This window comes from Motacilla alba, chromosome 2, assembly GCF_015832195.1.
Source record: "Motacilla alba alba isolate MOTALB_02 chromosome 2, Motacilla_alba_V1.0_pri, whole genome shotgun sequence".
Lineage (NCBI taxonomy): Eukaryota > Metazoa > Chordata > Aves > Passeriformes > Motacillidae > Motacilla > Motacilla alba.
Genome location: NC_052017.1, coordinates 75,115,091 through 75,132,060, shown reverse-complemented (window position 1 = coordinate 75,132,060; position 16,970 = coordinate 75,115,091). Strand labels below are relative to the sequence as shown.

Below are 16,970 nucleotides of genomic sequence, written 5' to 3'. Positions count from 1 at the left end.
ATTGTACCATTGCATTCTCTTTTGGGCTATTCTACAAAGCTCTTATTTCTTTGGGTCCTGTAAATCTATCAGCCTCCTAAACAGTGGAATAAAATCACATTTTGCCAATAATTTTGAAGGGCTGGATTCACCCTAATTTAAAAGAATTATAGTATGCAATTAGACTGTTCTTTTTTCTTTAATTCTATTTACCCATTATATGGGTAAATATATATATATCATAAAGATACAGATATATATATATGTACATATATATATTATTACCCTTTATAACAGCCACAAAGGAAAAAAAAAAACATATACAAGAATGAACACATATTTTTAAGAACAGTATGTAAACACACTTGGATAGAGTGTAATATAGAAGACCTTTAGGATGGGCTGATCTGACATATCCTCTTTTATTCCTTTGTCTTGGTGTCTGTTCTAAAGTGCATGCTGAGGGGTAACTGTTAAGCACAGGAATAGGAAAGGAAAGGAGGAGTCTTTTAAGTAGGAAGCCTTCCTGTCCTGAGAAAATGGTAACAGTAGTATTTGGAAAGAATAGTGGATCATCTGATTTTAGAGAGAAGAAATACGAGGAAATAAACAATTAAAAATTGAAAATCATTATGTAATGTCTAATCAGAGCTTGAAGAGCATACAAAGTGTGTAAAGACTGGATGAATGTGCCAACGTCCCATGCTGTGGGCATTGCACTAACTTTAAACAATACTCTGACAGTAATATACAAAACCAAGATGTTCATGGGTGCGTATGCTCACAGAAATGCCACTTCCTTCTCTCAGACATGTCTACTGACATATACACACAGTAGGAACTTTCTTGTTTTTGATAATAAAATACACTTATTTAAAATAATACACTTTCTTGTTTTTGATAATAAAAACCAACACTTTGGCATTAGGAAGACTGAGAACAATAGAGGAGAAATATTATAGCTGCATGGGAATAGTATTAAGAATCATATTTTATAAGTACATATTAACTGCTGTTTAATCAAATGCATTAAGTAATCAGTTATGGGGAGGAGGGGGAATTTGTTGAAGATAGACTCTCTTGAACTAATGATTTATGTTTGCTGGTCTCTTTCAGGTGTTTAGAAGATATTATTTGCACAGATATCTGAACTTGCTTTAAAAGGCATTTCAGGAACATATTCATCAGGAAAATCAAAGGAACAAGAAAAAGGAAGAAGTAGTTCACAAACCATCTCAAAGGACCCTAAGTGTTAAATGGCAGCAGCCAGTAGCAGCTCAGCCTCCCCTAAACCAGCAGCAGTTTAGTTCCCCTGAGGCAGGAGAATGAGAAAAGGCTGTAATTACTGCCTACCACTGTTATTGAAAATAAATATACTGCTTCTATATTCAAGAAGATATATAGCCTCAATCCCTCTTCCCCCACCAAATGCTTAATCCAAACTAAGAATGCTCCTATTATAGAAATGCCTATGATAATCCCTGCAATCAGTATCTGACATTATGGCAATTAGTGATCACAAGCCAATCTCCTGTAAAAAGATGAGTTAGGTCCTGAGACAGTGACCCATTACTTCCTTAGGAGCAGCAAAGGGAAAATGATGCTAAGGACCTGTGAAGGGAAACATGACTCCCAGAAAGCAGTGGTCAGCATAATAACCCACTACCCATGGTTTGCTGGGTTGGGATAAAGGAAAAAAGGAAACAGTCTCTTGACTTTTATGTTGGCAGATGGACAAGCCTCCAAAAGCTGGGAACAGACCTCTTTGCAGGCAACAGGTGTGGGGAAAATGAGACAAAGCAAGTTTGTCTTTTTTTCTTTTTCTTTTGGTTTTTTTTTTAGGATTTTTGTTTTATTAAAAGGCAAAGGAACTTTGGCAGAGAACAATAATTTCAGTACTGTATTGAGTCTAGCTGAGCCAGAGTTCATTTTCCCACAGCAGCCATCACAGTGCTGTGCTCTGCATTGGTAGCTGGAGAGGTGTTGATAACCAACCAGAGTTTTGGGTACTGCTGTCTCTCAGCATTCCCCACAACAAAGGGATGGGGGTGGACAAGATCCTGGGATGGCACACAACCAGGCCATTTGACACAAAATAACCAAAGGGATATTCCATACCATATGACATCTCTTCAGATATAAAAGTTAAGGAAAGGAGGAGGATGGGGGGGGGCATTTGTAATTTACAATATTTGCTTTCTAGAGCAACCGCTACATTGAAAGTGGCCTGAACATCACTTGCTCAGAGGAAGTAGAGAATAAACTTTTTCTTTTGTTGTGCACATGCAAATTTTCACTTTTGCTTTAGCAAACTGCCTTATCTCAACCCACAAGTTGTTTTTTATCTTCTCTTCACTGTCCAGCTGGGGAGTAATAGTGTGATTTGGAGGGCACTTGGAATCCAGCCAAGGTCAACCCACCACAAGTACTTATAAACTTCAATTTGTCCAAGACGAAAAGCTCAGCAGCTCTTGATGGCATCACATAAGTAATCACATTCTCACCTAATCTCAGTCAGAGGTGCAGCACTGTTCCACACTTGGCACTTAGGTCTAATGACTGAAGCAGGATCTTGTCTATTACTCAACATCCTAGCCACTGAATGACACTTCAATCCCAGACATAAAGGGTACAGTAGAAATCAAGACTTAATTGTTCTAAGACTTTGTTTAGACATTCTATAAAACTTCAAAGCTCTCATGAGTGCTTATCAAACCTACCCACTCAGTTAGATTTTCTAATTCTGTCAATCATATCTGGTGTACTTCACAGCCACAGCCTGATCCAGCTCCTGATGAAATAATAGGAGGTTAAATTCATTTTCCATCCATGTTGACTCTTCTGAATTTTGTCTGCTCTGTAAACCAGAGCTTACTAAATACTTCTTTAGATTTTCATCTATGTGGCAATGTGCTGAGCAGACTGTAAAATTTCTTTCACCTGTGGGTTGGTAAACATGATAGATAACCTTTTTAATGAAATTAAAGCTAGGCTATAGTACCAGAGCAGTGCTCATTTCACAATACCTTCCATAAAACATAGTTTAATGCCTCAAGGAGGGATGAATAAGATTATCCAATTACAAAACTCTTGCAAATTATTATCAAATAACAATTGGTTTCACAGAGAGCTTCAGAATTTTTACAATTTTAGAATATCAAATTCCAACATACATGGGATTATACTCTCATAAAGAATTATAAATTGGTATTTCAAATGATTACTTAGAATTAGTTTTCATTTCTGTGGCTGTGTTTTGCTGCAGTAATAGAGCAATAGAACTTTGCATAATAAAGAAAATACATATTATGTATTTCATTTGTATTCCTAATTATTTTCAGAATAACAAATAAAGAGTTAAAAATATTTTGAAACTAATTAAAGAGAAAAAAAACCCTTTACTATTAAAAAAACCTCAATGTCTTCTTAGAGATTTGCAAATAAAACAAAATATTAGAACAATAATTTTGATTGCTAATACTTCCTTATTTTGACAAGAAATGTTTCTCTATTTACTTGTACTACATTTTGCCTTCCATCCTACTCACATTTATCTTGGTGTTATGCTGCTCTTTGCCTTCAGCGGTATTGATGTTACTAAAGAGCATCTATTTAATAGATCTGCATTAAAAATCACTTCTTTTTCCTGACAAGCCATTTAAAACATCACATTTATGCCTTATGAAGTGCACTTTAAGAAAATATATCCACATATCCCATGAAAACTAAACCCATTTGACCCAAGTTTTGTTTCTTTGCAAGAAAGACAATTTAATTTCTGTCTGAGGAGATTAGCACTAAAGAGGTATGAAGGCAACATTTTCCAAAACAAATACTGTTCTTTATTTTTGCTGGGGAGGGGGAGATATCCTATCATGGACTCCAGAAGAATGACTCCTAAAATGGCTAGTTTAACTGTGGAAATCAGTAATATCAGTTAATTTTTCTTCAAAATTAAAATCTGAAAACAAGCAGGCAAGCCGCACAACACACATAGCTATGACCTCCAGCACATGTATCTTTTAAAATTTTAGATGGCACAAGACCTCTACTTCCTTAATCATTTTTGCACAAGACATAAAGGCACAAAGAGGCAGAGAGTCAAAAAATGATCCCAAACATCCCAAAGTATGCTTTGAAATGATAATAAATGATGTCTCAGGTATTTGTCCAAAGAGGACCTAAAGAACAGCTGGTAGAAAAAGAAATGTCTGATACACCTAAGCACTGCATTCAAATACTTTTAGGTACATCCATTTTTGTTTTGGCTGGTAAAACCTGCACTATTAGAAACAACTGAGGTAGGGTGCATGGTAACCAGCTCCAGCTGGTCTTTATCAAATAAGTGAGATTACGTCAAGTTAGATTTATTAAACTCAGCTGTTAGTAAAATCATCATCTGTCACTCGGTACATAAACATGAACTGTGTTCATGCTTTTGACTGGACAGAAGACATATTTAGAAATAGTTGTGAGACCTTCCAATCAAGAAAAAATTTAAACATAGCACCTTGCTCTTTTTACCTGAATTAGCATCCCTAGGTGTGTACCACAAAAAAAGATTGTATAGCCACCAGGTAATGAGAAGGGAATGGTAATTCTGGTAGTTCAGTAACCCCCTTCCAGCCTTGCACAGAACTGTAACATCAACATTTAGAAAGACAGTAAGTGTGTGAGTTTTCTATTTGAAGTATTCATGCTCTTTGATCACAAATAGGGCAAAAAATGTCACAAAATTATTAGAGAAAAAGTGAGTTGATTAAAAAAAGAGTGACCTTTAGAAAACATTTGCAAAAAAATGCCCACTGTTTGTTGAAAGATAATGCTCAAGGCAGTTCCAGGAAAAATAAAAAAAAAGTCAAACCAAATAAACAAACAAACCCACCCAGTTTAAATAACAGGCTTGGGGAAAAGCCAACTTCTACCAGACTAAAAATACCCCAAACCAAACTAAACAAACAAAAAAAAAAAGGCTACTTTTTAATATTTCCTGTGGGGTTTTTTGGGGTGGTATTTTTGTGGTGGGTTTTTTGTTTGTTTGTTTTGTTGCATTGGGGTTTTTGGTTAGTTCTTTTGGGGGGATTTTTGGTGTTCTTTTCTTTGAGGTTTTCTTTTTAGTTTGTTGTTGTTTTGTTTGTTTTTTGGGTTTTTTTCTCTTTAACTATTAAAATCATCCAATTGCTTGCCCTGATGACTCTGCTCCATCCTGCCATACATAGTATCTTGTTTACCTAGCCTACGATTACTCACTTCCTTGGCTGCTGGAACTCAAATATGTCCTTGACAGATAAATTTTGGCTCTCAGGGTGAGAAAGAAGGACAGGTAATTGCTATGTGCTGCATCTGATGGCTAATGCAGAGTGGGATTGAAGTCCATTGATGCACCTGAAATAGTTGCTTATGCATTCTGTGCATTAACAAAGGACGTTTACAAATAATAATAAAAAGAAGAGGATAGGGATGAGATGAGGAGAAACGAGGACAAATGCAGAAGAAAGCGATAGTGTCTGAAAATTTTATTAGATCTATATGCAGTGAGGATCAAAAAATGGGATAGCAATTTTTACACTGAATTACAAAAACATCAGAGGTAAGTGATGCTCTTTAAAAAGCATTTTAATTAGCAAATTAATTTGAGTGTTTTCCTTATCAGCACTTACCTATTCAACACCACCTCTCACACTCTGTATTTATTCTGACATATGTACTCATTCAAGCAGAAGCCAGGTATATCACATTTTCTCACTTTATTTTTTTGACACATTCTCCTTCAAGTAGCAGTTCAGAAGAGGACGGACCAAATTACAAAAAGCTCTGATTTATAGCAAATCTGAGTGTCACTATCTAGGAGGTCAGATTTTAAAAACAAACCAAAAACCAGCAGGCTATTTCATTACGAAAATATGAAACACAGCTCTACTGAGAGGTCTGCTCATTAAGTCAGGACATTTATTGAAAGGCATAGAGCTACTTTTTTCCTTCTTTTCTTATAATAGTGTAAATCAGGACTTCTGTAACATCTGTTTGGAGTTACAGTGAGATAGATCTACACTGGGTGTGTTAACTTATGCCCAAAATTATTACTATTTATTTAGTGAAGGAATAAAAAGTGCTCCTTGTGACAGTAAATGAAACTTTTTAAAAGAGATATGGTTGTATATTTAAAATTCTGGCAAACAAGTAACATGAATATTATTAATATTTTAGAGAGAATTGAAAAGACATTTAACAAGCAAACATAAAAGGCTTTTAAATGGAAAGGCAATGGCTTTTCATTTTGCCATACAATTATTACTCCAGCTAAATGAATGAAATATTACTTGAAATAGAAGAGTTTTTTATAGATGGCTTGTTGCAATAAATTTGAATAAACTCAGATTCGGCAGAATGGCTTCATCATCAAATTCCTAGCAGAAGTATTGTGTAAAATTCTGCTCAGACTGTTAAAGACAATGAAAATCTAGTAAAGAAATGCTGGTTTCTACCTTTTATTCATGCTGTAAGTATTCTTAGAAATCTGTAATTAAATTTTCCACTTAACAATATTGTTTGTTATTTTCAGCATTTTCTTAAACAGGAAAAGTGAACAGTGGAATGGGGTCTTTTGTTTTGTTTTGTTTAGATTATGCATTAAACCTAGTATAAAACAGATACCTGAAAGTGTGTAACACACACACACACATACACACACACACACAGAGCCAGTATGCCTGAGGATAGAACGCCAAGGAGATTCTTAATAAATATACTTTGTGATCTTCATAATGGCTTTTAAGAGAGCTGCTTAAACTATCACCTCAACTCCATGTACAGAAATGCTGCGTTATAACTAACTAACTGACTAGATAAATGGTCCAAGGTGACTGCAGAACAAACAAGGAAAAGGGAAAGGAAGTCAGAATCTGGGTCTTCAGTTCAAACCAAGTCCTGTGGGTAGTGTTTGAACTGCATAAACAACCCCAATTTTTTGTGAAATTAATAAATGGCCACAGACAAGTATTTGGCAAATGTGTGTCTACATTTACAATTCCACTTAACACCCACTGGCAGCCTTCAGAGAACAACAGCCAGGACCCTACCTAATGCTCATAGACTCCAGGCCAAATGACCCAGTTCAAAACCCTGGATGATGGGATCAATTCAAGAGTACATTGCTGATCAAGATATGTCAAAAGTCAAGTCCGTTTTCTGAAAAACTAATGGGTTTGCTTACCTATTTACCTTTAGTGGAAAAAAAATTGTTTCAAGCATTTTACTAATCAAGTCAGTCACTATGGTATTTTGTAAGTGTATTTGGTGTGCTGGACAAAGTATTGATGCAGACAGTGAGTAAAGGCATGAATGACAAGAATAATAAATCTGGCCTAAATGTAGAAACCAAAACTATTCATCCAAGTTATTTAACTGAGTATTTATCATCATTTTGGAGACAGTTCCAAATATACTGTACTCTGAAAGTTGACAGAGCACGTAATTCTGGTACCTAAATACTCAAGTTTTAAACTTATGTGGTAGACAGAATTTTGCTTCAATAATGTTTTGTTTTTAATCTCAGACATCTACTTTTCTTATGAATATTGCCATAAAGGTTTGCATCTGAGCTGTGGTTCCAGGTCTGGGCCATTCAGTACAGCAGTACAGAGATGAACTTCAGCACCCACAGACCCCAAATCCCACTCTGCTGCAACACAGGACAGTAAACAAAGCTTATATCATACATATCCAAATCAATGCAGCCATTGCCTTAAAAAAAAATGACTGCTGAGACATCTGCAGAAGAAAGATGATACTCCAGCCTGGGACTGTCTGGTATACATCAGCGAATCTGGTCTTTACAAGAAGACTCTTCACCCTCAAACCTGAAGTGATACAGTTGACAGAAACTGAACCACAGCTGCTCCTAAAGTAATCTGACCAAGTCTCATGATGTGAAATCTTTTAGTTCCCATCTGGTGGTGAGAAGAAGGGAATCTTTAAACAAACCATTTCAATATTAGCATTGTAAAACATGATCTCTGCTAAATACGAATTCCAGTAATCAAAATAGTGAGATAGGTTTGTATTTCATTTTGATGAAGAATTTTTCTACCTGAAAATTTTTTTCCCCATGCAAACCACCAGGCTTGAATGCTCAACAAAAAAGCAGACTGAAGCTTTGTCCCTCCCAAAAGAGCACTGTATCCTCAAAGCTTTGTTACAAAATAATTACCTGAACAAATATTCGGTGACACATGCCAGTAAGTTATGCCTCTACAAAACAACCGGGCCTTTGTGAAAGGTTCTGTTAATACAAAAGAAGATAGTGCTTGAAAGTCATTCTTTAACATGCTATGTTATCTTATCTATGAAAAGCCACAATAAAAAGAGAAGCCAGGGAAAAGTAGTAGCAAAGACTAGAGTAGCCTCTACATCAACATATTAGAGTCTGAGAAGTCATTCAGGAGGTGCAGCTTTCAGAGTGTCTTGAAAATAGCAACCACGGAAAACATGCTCAAAGCTTACTCATTTAAAAGCATAATATATATTTTTTAATCTCTTTTTTTTAACTGAAATGTATGCTTTTGCAAAAACACAAAAACAATGTCATCCTGAGGCAGATGACTTAAACCTTGCATTGTTTCTATGAACCAGTGAAGAGCAGGAGATTTCTGCAGTCTAGACACACACATAGGCTCCAAAGCTGGAAGCACAACCATATCTAACTGTACTAGGTACTTACTGTACAGTGAGATACAGCCCCTGACACAAAGATTGTACAATCAAAAACAAGATTGTACAATTAAAAACTAGAGATAAACGGGATCAAGAAGTGGTAGAGTTGTTGGAGCACACACATCCTATTCTTTTGAGCACTGGAGTGTTTCAGTGGGGTTTTTGTTTCAATCAAAAATGAAAAATTTACACAGATGGCCCAAGTGTGAAAAGTGATATCCCTGCAGCATCAAAGAAAGGAGAAGAGTCATGGTAGGTGAAGAAAAGGAAAGAACAAGGGAATGCTAAGAGGAAAAGAACGAAGATAAACATATATCAAGAAGAAAATGAGACTTTACAAAGAGGAAGGTGCTACCCTGAGGTGCAAGAACAAGCGTCCATGAAATAGATGATGAAAACAACAAATTAAAGAGAGATAACAAGAGTCTGGTGGGACACAATGATCTTGCTAGGAAAGCTAATGTTAGTTTCATAACCCATGTTAATAACACAGGGTTTGTAAGTCTCCTTTTCAGGTGAAGCAATTTCCCCATATATCTTCAAGAAAGATAACTGTGGAAACTCATTAACCCCTGAAGTTTGTTCTAACTCACTGTCACCCCATAGTCTTGGAATTATATAATAATTTAGGATAATATAACTCCTTCTTTTATATTATCTGGATTAAGAACTATAGTCATTAACAGTTGTTTCCTCTTTAACATGTCACTATCCCTGTTTTACCAGGACTGTTCCTCACTGGTCTGTGGTTGGTTTCATCTCACTTTTCATAGAACTCATTTTCCTTTACCCGTTTCCAAGCTTCCTTTTAATGAATCTCCTTAAAATCTCGTAAAACATTAAAGCATTAGTATCAAACACTAATTTTCAATGGAGTTGGGCCTGATAGTAATCATACTCTGCTGTCAGTAATAAGGAGACGTAGCTTGAGGCAAAAAATTTAACACCAACCTCATTCAAAGAGCTTGAAATATCTTGAAATAAAGTTGAAATAGCTTGAAATAAAGTTGAACTCTGCATATAGATATATATTTAATAGCATTTAATACAGCCTTGGAGTAAAAAAACAACTTCAAGAGAGGGAACTAGGCTATATTGCCTTCCTGTGTAATCTGTTGGCCTGTGTTTAACAAGTCTGAAAAGCTTCAGTAAGTCAGATGCCCCAATTTATTTGCTTAATGAGAGGAATATTATTTCCCCATATTGCTGAGGTCACTTTTAGGATCATTACTATGTATGGAGACGCTCACAACCCACAAATATAAAAGATCAGGAAGTAATGATAGAATTATTGTCTGTTTTTATCAAAACACAAGAAAAGCAAGCATTTCCCTGTGTTAGGTAAGCTGTCATGTCATAAAACCTCTGAGGCTGGCAAACCGGAAAGTAAGTGCTCTTCACTTACAAGCAGATAGAACATGTGATTTTGTAAAATAATAATAGAGATGTATTTGTAAGACTTGTTTAGAAAAGCACAGACACATTGCCATGAAAGTGTGATTTATTTATTTTTTACTCAGAGCAACAGCTTTGTGAAACAAAAGGAGAACAAAGCCATCATGTCAAACAATGTTTGTAGTCAGACCTTGTGAAAGACTGGAATGGAACTTCCTGCTATTTGTATGTAACCTGGATGTCCTCAATTGCAACTGCAACTGGTTGACTCTTGATTTCTTTCCTTGCAGTGCATTAGGTTATTGTTTTGTTTTTTTGACTTTTTTAAATAATGAATGCTCTGATGTATATGAATGAATACTATACTGAAAAAACATTGATTAGTTGTGAAAGAAAAAAAAGTGAAGACATATTCTGTGCATTCTTAAATGTGCATTGAAATACTTCTACCCTGGTCAAGACTTGCATCTCTGGCTGGAGGAAGCACCTAGGCATTTAGTAAATGTCATATAAATGTAACATGAAAAATGAAGTGAGCCATATGCTTCACCAAAATGAGGATCAGTGCATGTAACTTACTTCCAAAATCAGCTTCCTTTCCTAGAAAACAGTGGACATACTGAATCACCATTATAGAAAATACTACTTTCCAAAATAACTTTCAAGAAGGAGAATATAGACAGTTAAAACTGTAAGTATTCTTCAAACATCCCACCAAAACCTTAAGTCATTTCTCCCTATGCTAATGTTTTTGCAAGAAAGACAACTTGGTATTTTTCATGGAAAAAGCTAATAGAGTAAGTAAACTGCAGGTAACCAACATTTGCTGAAATTGTTCCTTTTTTTTTTTTTCTTTCCTCTTATTTTGGGAGCAAGGGTTGTTCCTTTTTTTTTTTCCCCTTTTTGGGAAAAAGGGGTTCCTTTTTTTTTTTTTCTTTCCTCTTTTTTGGGGATGGGGGGCAGGGGAGGGCAGGTGGTGATGTGGAGAGGAGTGGAGCAGGGCAGAGGCTTGAGAAGTATATGTCCAAATCAATTAGCTGAGTTTTTAATGCATGATATAATGCTATGAATTGTATTTCCAACAATAAATGATAATCAACAATAGAGATATTTAACGACAATAAACAGCATTGGCTGAAAACAGTGCAATAAATTTACACTTTTTTAAACTGCCTAGAAGTTTTACATCTGTCAAAGCTATGAGGATTTGAAATCACTTAACTTTCCCTTAATGCTTTCTTTCTATTATGACAGACTTTTAAACAAAATGTGTTAACTTTTAAGGGCAACAAAGAGAACTGACATTTTCAATACAACAGATCTTAATTTCATCCCTTACAGTATTAAAAAGTTTGGCCTTATTACACACTCCTTAATTGCATCCCCTGATAGCACAGCTGTCATGCATGGGCACGACTGAGACTAGTCAAGTCAGTTCACTTTAGAAATTTCAGGATGGATAGACCATAGGTACAAGGCTAGCAAACTCCAGGCTGTGTAAAAATCTCTGACATTTTCCTATTACTCATTTAATCTTTCAAGACAGCCTCTCTCATCTACTGTCTTATTTCCTTACAGATAAAGATCTTCAAGCATCAGTCTATTTCTTTTGATATGTCTCACTTTCTATCAGCCCATGAAAAAATGCATCCTCTCTCCCCTCATTTAAACACTGCTCTCACCCCACAGAAATCAATTTAATTTTCTGGCCGCTTGTATTGAAAGAGTACCCCTGCGCACTCTTTCCCCCCACACAGAGGAGAAATGCTAACCCTACAAAAGCAACTACCCGAATCCTACCAGCCTCCAAGCATAACATTCCTTCCACATGCCAGTCACAGTCTTCAGTCTGCAGGCAACCTGGAAAGCTGCATGCATATTCTTGACTCACATTTCAAGAATCCCTTACTGTCTCATTTAAATGCCATGGGACTTTAAAGCCCCGCATCTACGAGTTCCTGCTGGTGAGGGAATGATCCTCCTTATTAAGGATTATCTTTTACCATAATGTACTTTTCTTTTCCAGCTGCTGTGCTTCCTCAAATACATACACAAGGACGGAAAGTGCACTTGCCTTTCCTGCTCCTGCCTTCTCGCACTCCTGCACGCTTCTAACATTTTTTTTCCTTCTTCTTTGTTTGTTGGTTTTGGGGTTTGTTTGTGTTTTTGGTTTTTTTTTTTGTTTTGTTTTTTTTTTGGTTTTTTTTGGTTTTTTTTTTTTTTTTTTTTTTGCAAGCTTCAGAGAATCACAGGATCGGAAAAACTGCAACCATTCACACGATGCTGCTGAAAACTCGACTCCCTCCCGAGAGGTGTTGCGGGCTGGGACACCGGGTCCTGCCCCCAGCCCGCTCCCGCGGCGCGGCGCGGGCTCCCTTGCTGCAGTGCAGGCTGGCACTTCACTCAGTTCCAACTTTCCATGCAGAAATTCGGCACGATGCAGGCAGCCAGATAAAGCAGCACTTACCTTATTTGAAATCTTTTCTCTGGTAATGCTGGAGCATCAGTCCAATCAACAGCGATCGGGGAGAATCTAAGTTTCAATCAACACCCTCCGGGTAGCCGCATGCTGCTCTGCCTTTTTTTCAGTGAACTCCTCACTGTCTGGAGGAGAGAGAGAGAGAGAGAGAGAGATCAGCTGAAATCCTCAGAGGCTCGTAGGGAGTGAGAGAAGAGGCACCAAAGCAATGTTTCTTAACGGGAGATTCTCAGCAAGCGTGCTCAGGTCTGGAAGATCCTGTAACTGCTGTGATAGGCTCCTGTCATGTCCCCTGAGCCGTGAGATGATCATTGACCTGATTAGCTCTGAACACTCCCTACATGCAGAGAAAGCGCTGAGAGGATTGGTGGGTCGCAAGGGAATTGGGAAAGGCACCAGGGCCGCTTGGGAATCTTCATTCTTCCAGACTAATGGATGTGCTGCAGCTGAGGCTGTAATTTGTGAGGAGGTTATGCACAATGTTAACCATCTGAGGACTTAAACAATTGTGCTTTTGCGTGCTGTTTCTCAAGGTACACCAGCATTCAAGGCAGGGTAGAGCTGAGTAATTAGAGGCTGATGTAGCCATTTCGTAATACAAGGCTCTCTGTATGAGATGTTCTGTAAGCTGAGAGATAAAGTGGATCCATACATTTGTCTCTGACCCTGGAGACAATAGCAGTTAATGGGTAGAATAAGTGAAATTAGAATGGTGGGCTCATGTTAGCCCCCAGATGGCAATCAGTCAGCATGGAAAGAAAAAGAGCAGAACAACAAAACCCAAACAGACTAATTATTTAACAAGTGTATGTGGCAATTTAAATAAACTGTGGAGAAAGAATTTCAAATTAGTACAGAAAGCACTTTTCAACATGGAGATAAAGCAGTAGAAAAACACAACAAAACAGCAATGCAAGTTCTTCCCTCTCTTACAGCAGAGGGGAAAAACCAACAAGGAATGCATTTAAAGGCTCTAATTTGCCTTTCACTTGCACTGATACAAATAATTCTATTAAAGATGACAGTTTTAATTTAGATAAGGATAAAAAAAAAACAGAGTGAAAGAAGAATGAGGTGTATTCATTACTCATTTTTGGTTCAAGGGTATTATGGAAACTAGACTTCAGTGTACCAAGTATTCAGGCTTGCATGGTCAAATGAGTCAAGTCAAAGTGTGTCAACTTTCATGACTGCTCTCATCTGCTATTTTCCTGTTCTTGGATGATAATTAAGGCTCTAGGCAGTTGAGTCCATTTTCCATTCAGATTTATCTATGAAATACCAGCTTGTGACTAAGAAAAACTTTGTTCACAGAATAATATATTTAGTATTGTGATCTGAAACATCAATACAAAATGGAAAATTGATATTTTTATAGCAACTAATGAAGATGATTTAGAAGCTATAATAGCAATGCTAGTTCATATGTAGTTACCATAAGTCACTCTGTGAATGCTGAAAAAAAGTTAATCAAAAACAAATATTGAAATTCCTAATCAAATTTATTTACTTTGGGTGTACTCATACATTTTTCTGGTAAATTTGTGCAATTGTGTTTTAGTAGGAAAAGCAGTAATGAAAGCAATTTTAAAGTTGTTAAGTGGCAGAGAAAATGGATTATATGTTTACTTTCTGAAGGCATTCATATCAGAAAGCTCATTATTACAGAGAAAAGAGTATCATGTGATTTAGATCACTCAGAAGTAACCATGGAAGTTTGAATCTCCAATTTATTTAGCAAGATAGAAAACAAAGATTTTTCACCCTGGTTTTAATGCCTGAGAAACAGGAAATAAATGTAAGTGTCCCATATTTCCACTAGACAATGAGTAGGAACATATCAATTTTTCTACCCTAGCAGTGTTAGCAATATAATTTTCAGGCTCCTCCTCTGAAAATGCCAGTCTCCACTGAAAAGTGCCTCAATGTGCAAAGTCTGGATTATAAAATTGGCAATGTTTTATATTCAGACAGCACAGTTTTTAGAATGTAGGTTACTTTTTTTTTTTTTAATTTATTGAATGCCTATCACCCAGGGATTCTTGCCTGCCCTGGGACTAATGGTAAAAAAGTAATAATTAATCTAATTAATGTACTAGTTAATCAAATAAGAAGACTTTTATACACAATATTATGAAACATAAACACATTCTTGAGTAAAGGGTTTTATGTGTCAAGACTAAAGTGATTTCCTGTTACAACGCCCACTGAAAAAGAGGCTGTTCTCCGTACCTATACATTTGTACTAGTGAAAGGGTGGAAGTCATCCCAACGCTTAGAGTCTTATCTGTTCTGACATGGCATCCCTCATGAAATGTGAAATCCACAGACACATGCTGTATTATTAATGATTTTAAATACAATTAAAGAAATTAAATATGAAAAAGACCTTATTAAGACAATTTATTTGCCACTGCTGTAAGCGTCCAATTTCAGGTTTCATGCTACTTTTGTTTAATTGAATCTTAGCTCTCACCAGCCCTAGAAATTTCAACACTTTCCTTAAACTGCTGTTCCACCCTATGAGATCTCCATAACAGGAATTCTTTTCCACTTACTACTTTTCAAATATCTTTCAATAGTTTTCTACTAAAAAAAATATTCTAATAATTTAAATGGTAATCATTCAAATTCAATGTTCTGATTGTCTTTTTAAGGTTTAAAGGTCAACATTCATCAGAAGTTCATTGTACAAAACTGAATTATTTTAATTGTTTCTCACCACAAGTAAAGGTCTGAGGAAAAAAATAACAGCAGATCCAGAAAAGGGACTGAAGCATGAAGGAAAAAAACCTGAAGTGACAATATGATTTCAGTTTGTGCAGAAACAACTGGGACTTACTGTAGTCTTGGACTATTAGGTAAGACACTGGCATTTTAAATTCGTTGTTAACAAAAGAAAGCAATAATTTGACTCACTCATGAATCTTGCTACAGTCTAAGTAACAGAAGCAAAGTCTGGTGCCTTGGGTCCTATTCCCAATCCTAAATATAACTTAAAATTTTGAACGCAGTTCCTGTGAGTCATCTCAATAAAGGGACAGAGGTTTTTCTAAACAAGGAGATCAGAAAAGTAATATGTTTACAATAGGAAATTATACAGTAACATATAGAGATAAAAAAAAAAAAAATAGGCACCCTTCTCAGCACATCATTCTTACAGAAAGGGGGCAGTATATTAAAGCAGTTAAAAAAACCCCAAAATTCTATATAATCTCTAATTAATCTTTTGAATTCACTGCCCAAAGCCATGATTATAGGAAATAATCCATATGTACGTGTGAGAGTATTTTGAAATCATAACAGCATCTAAAATGGTTACACAATAATAATTTCTTTGTTCAGTATTGTTCCTCATTGCAAAGCAAAAACATTTTCTCATGGGCAAGACAAGATACTAGTCATGAGGAAAAGAATTGTTGTCCAACTAATGATTTAGCAGAAAAATTTAAAATACCTTTACAGTACCATTGAATAAACCATTATATTTTTTACTGTCAAAGGTCATTAGATGTTTGTGCTTCACTAAAAGACTTTTTTTAAAGATGAGTAGCATATTTTAAAAAGCTGTATTTCCAAACTTGTTTATTTGAGTAGACTGAATGCCAAAATAAATACAGAAAGCTGTACTAGTGTAAGTTTCATAATATTCTTGTAAAGACCTTTAGTTCACAGACACAAAGTACTTCAGCTCAATTCCTTATCATGCATCAATGTAAAGTCAAGACAGAATAAAAGGCGATAGAGGAACAGCAAGAAAAGTGCTAATACAGTCACAACTTTCCTGCTGGCCCAAATCCCACATAGAGCCTGTCGTGTCAGCTCTGTTGATTTTCAGGAACAGAAAGGAGTAGAAGCAAATTGTGTCTATGTCCATGTCAACACACAGAATTATTCTTCTCTTACATTTAAAAAGATCCTTTGGTATGAATTAAGAAAAAATCTGTACAGATGCACCTAGAATGTTGATTTTCTGAGTAATTTCTTCTTTTCTAATAAGTAAAAAACAAAAAGGAGATAGTGTCAGCTTCATTTTGTCTGGAGATAAAGTGTTTGAGTACTCTAGGATAGCAGCAAACCCAGCAGAGTACATAGAAAAGATTAGGTAACACTATATTTATCCTTCATCTCTTCGGAGAAAAACATAAATAGCAAACCACTTTAAGACACTAAAAATGCTCCGCAGAAAAGCATTTGAGCCATTCAAACTTTCACAACTGTATTTTCCTTATTTTGGCAACCAGTTTTTCTCCATGGCCTCCATCAACAATGAGACTAGTTAACTCATTGTAATACTTAACTGCCATGCACTGTCGCTCTGAAATTTTACTCTCATCCTCCTTAATTTCAAAAGTACCAGCTGAGCAAAGCCAACTTCAAATTCTCATCTGGCCTATATCCGCAC

General features: G+C 36.1%; 1 protein-coding gene across 8 annotated transcripts in view; it reads right to left on the bottom strand.

The window, feature by feature from the left end:
- CDH12 (cadherin 12) overlaps positions 1 to 16,970 on the bottom strand; it is a 539,049-nt gene that overhangs the window by 208,596 nt on the left and 313,483 nt on the right. For 3 of the 8 annotated variants that reach the window (XM_038160521.1, XM_038160530.1, XM_038160548.1), the window contains one exon: positions 12,554 to 12,690. The gene's annotated coding sequence lies outside the window, so the exon portion shown is untranslated. Of the gene's footprint in view, positions 1 to 11,886; positions 12,257 to 12,553; positions 12,959 to 16,970 lie in introns of those variants that run through there. The other 5 variants (XM_038160558.1, XM_038160565.1, XR_005259646.1 and 2 more) reach the window with 5 other exon arrangements.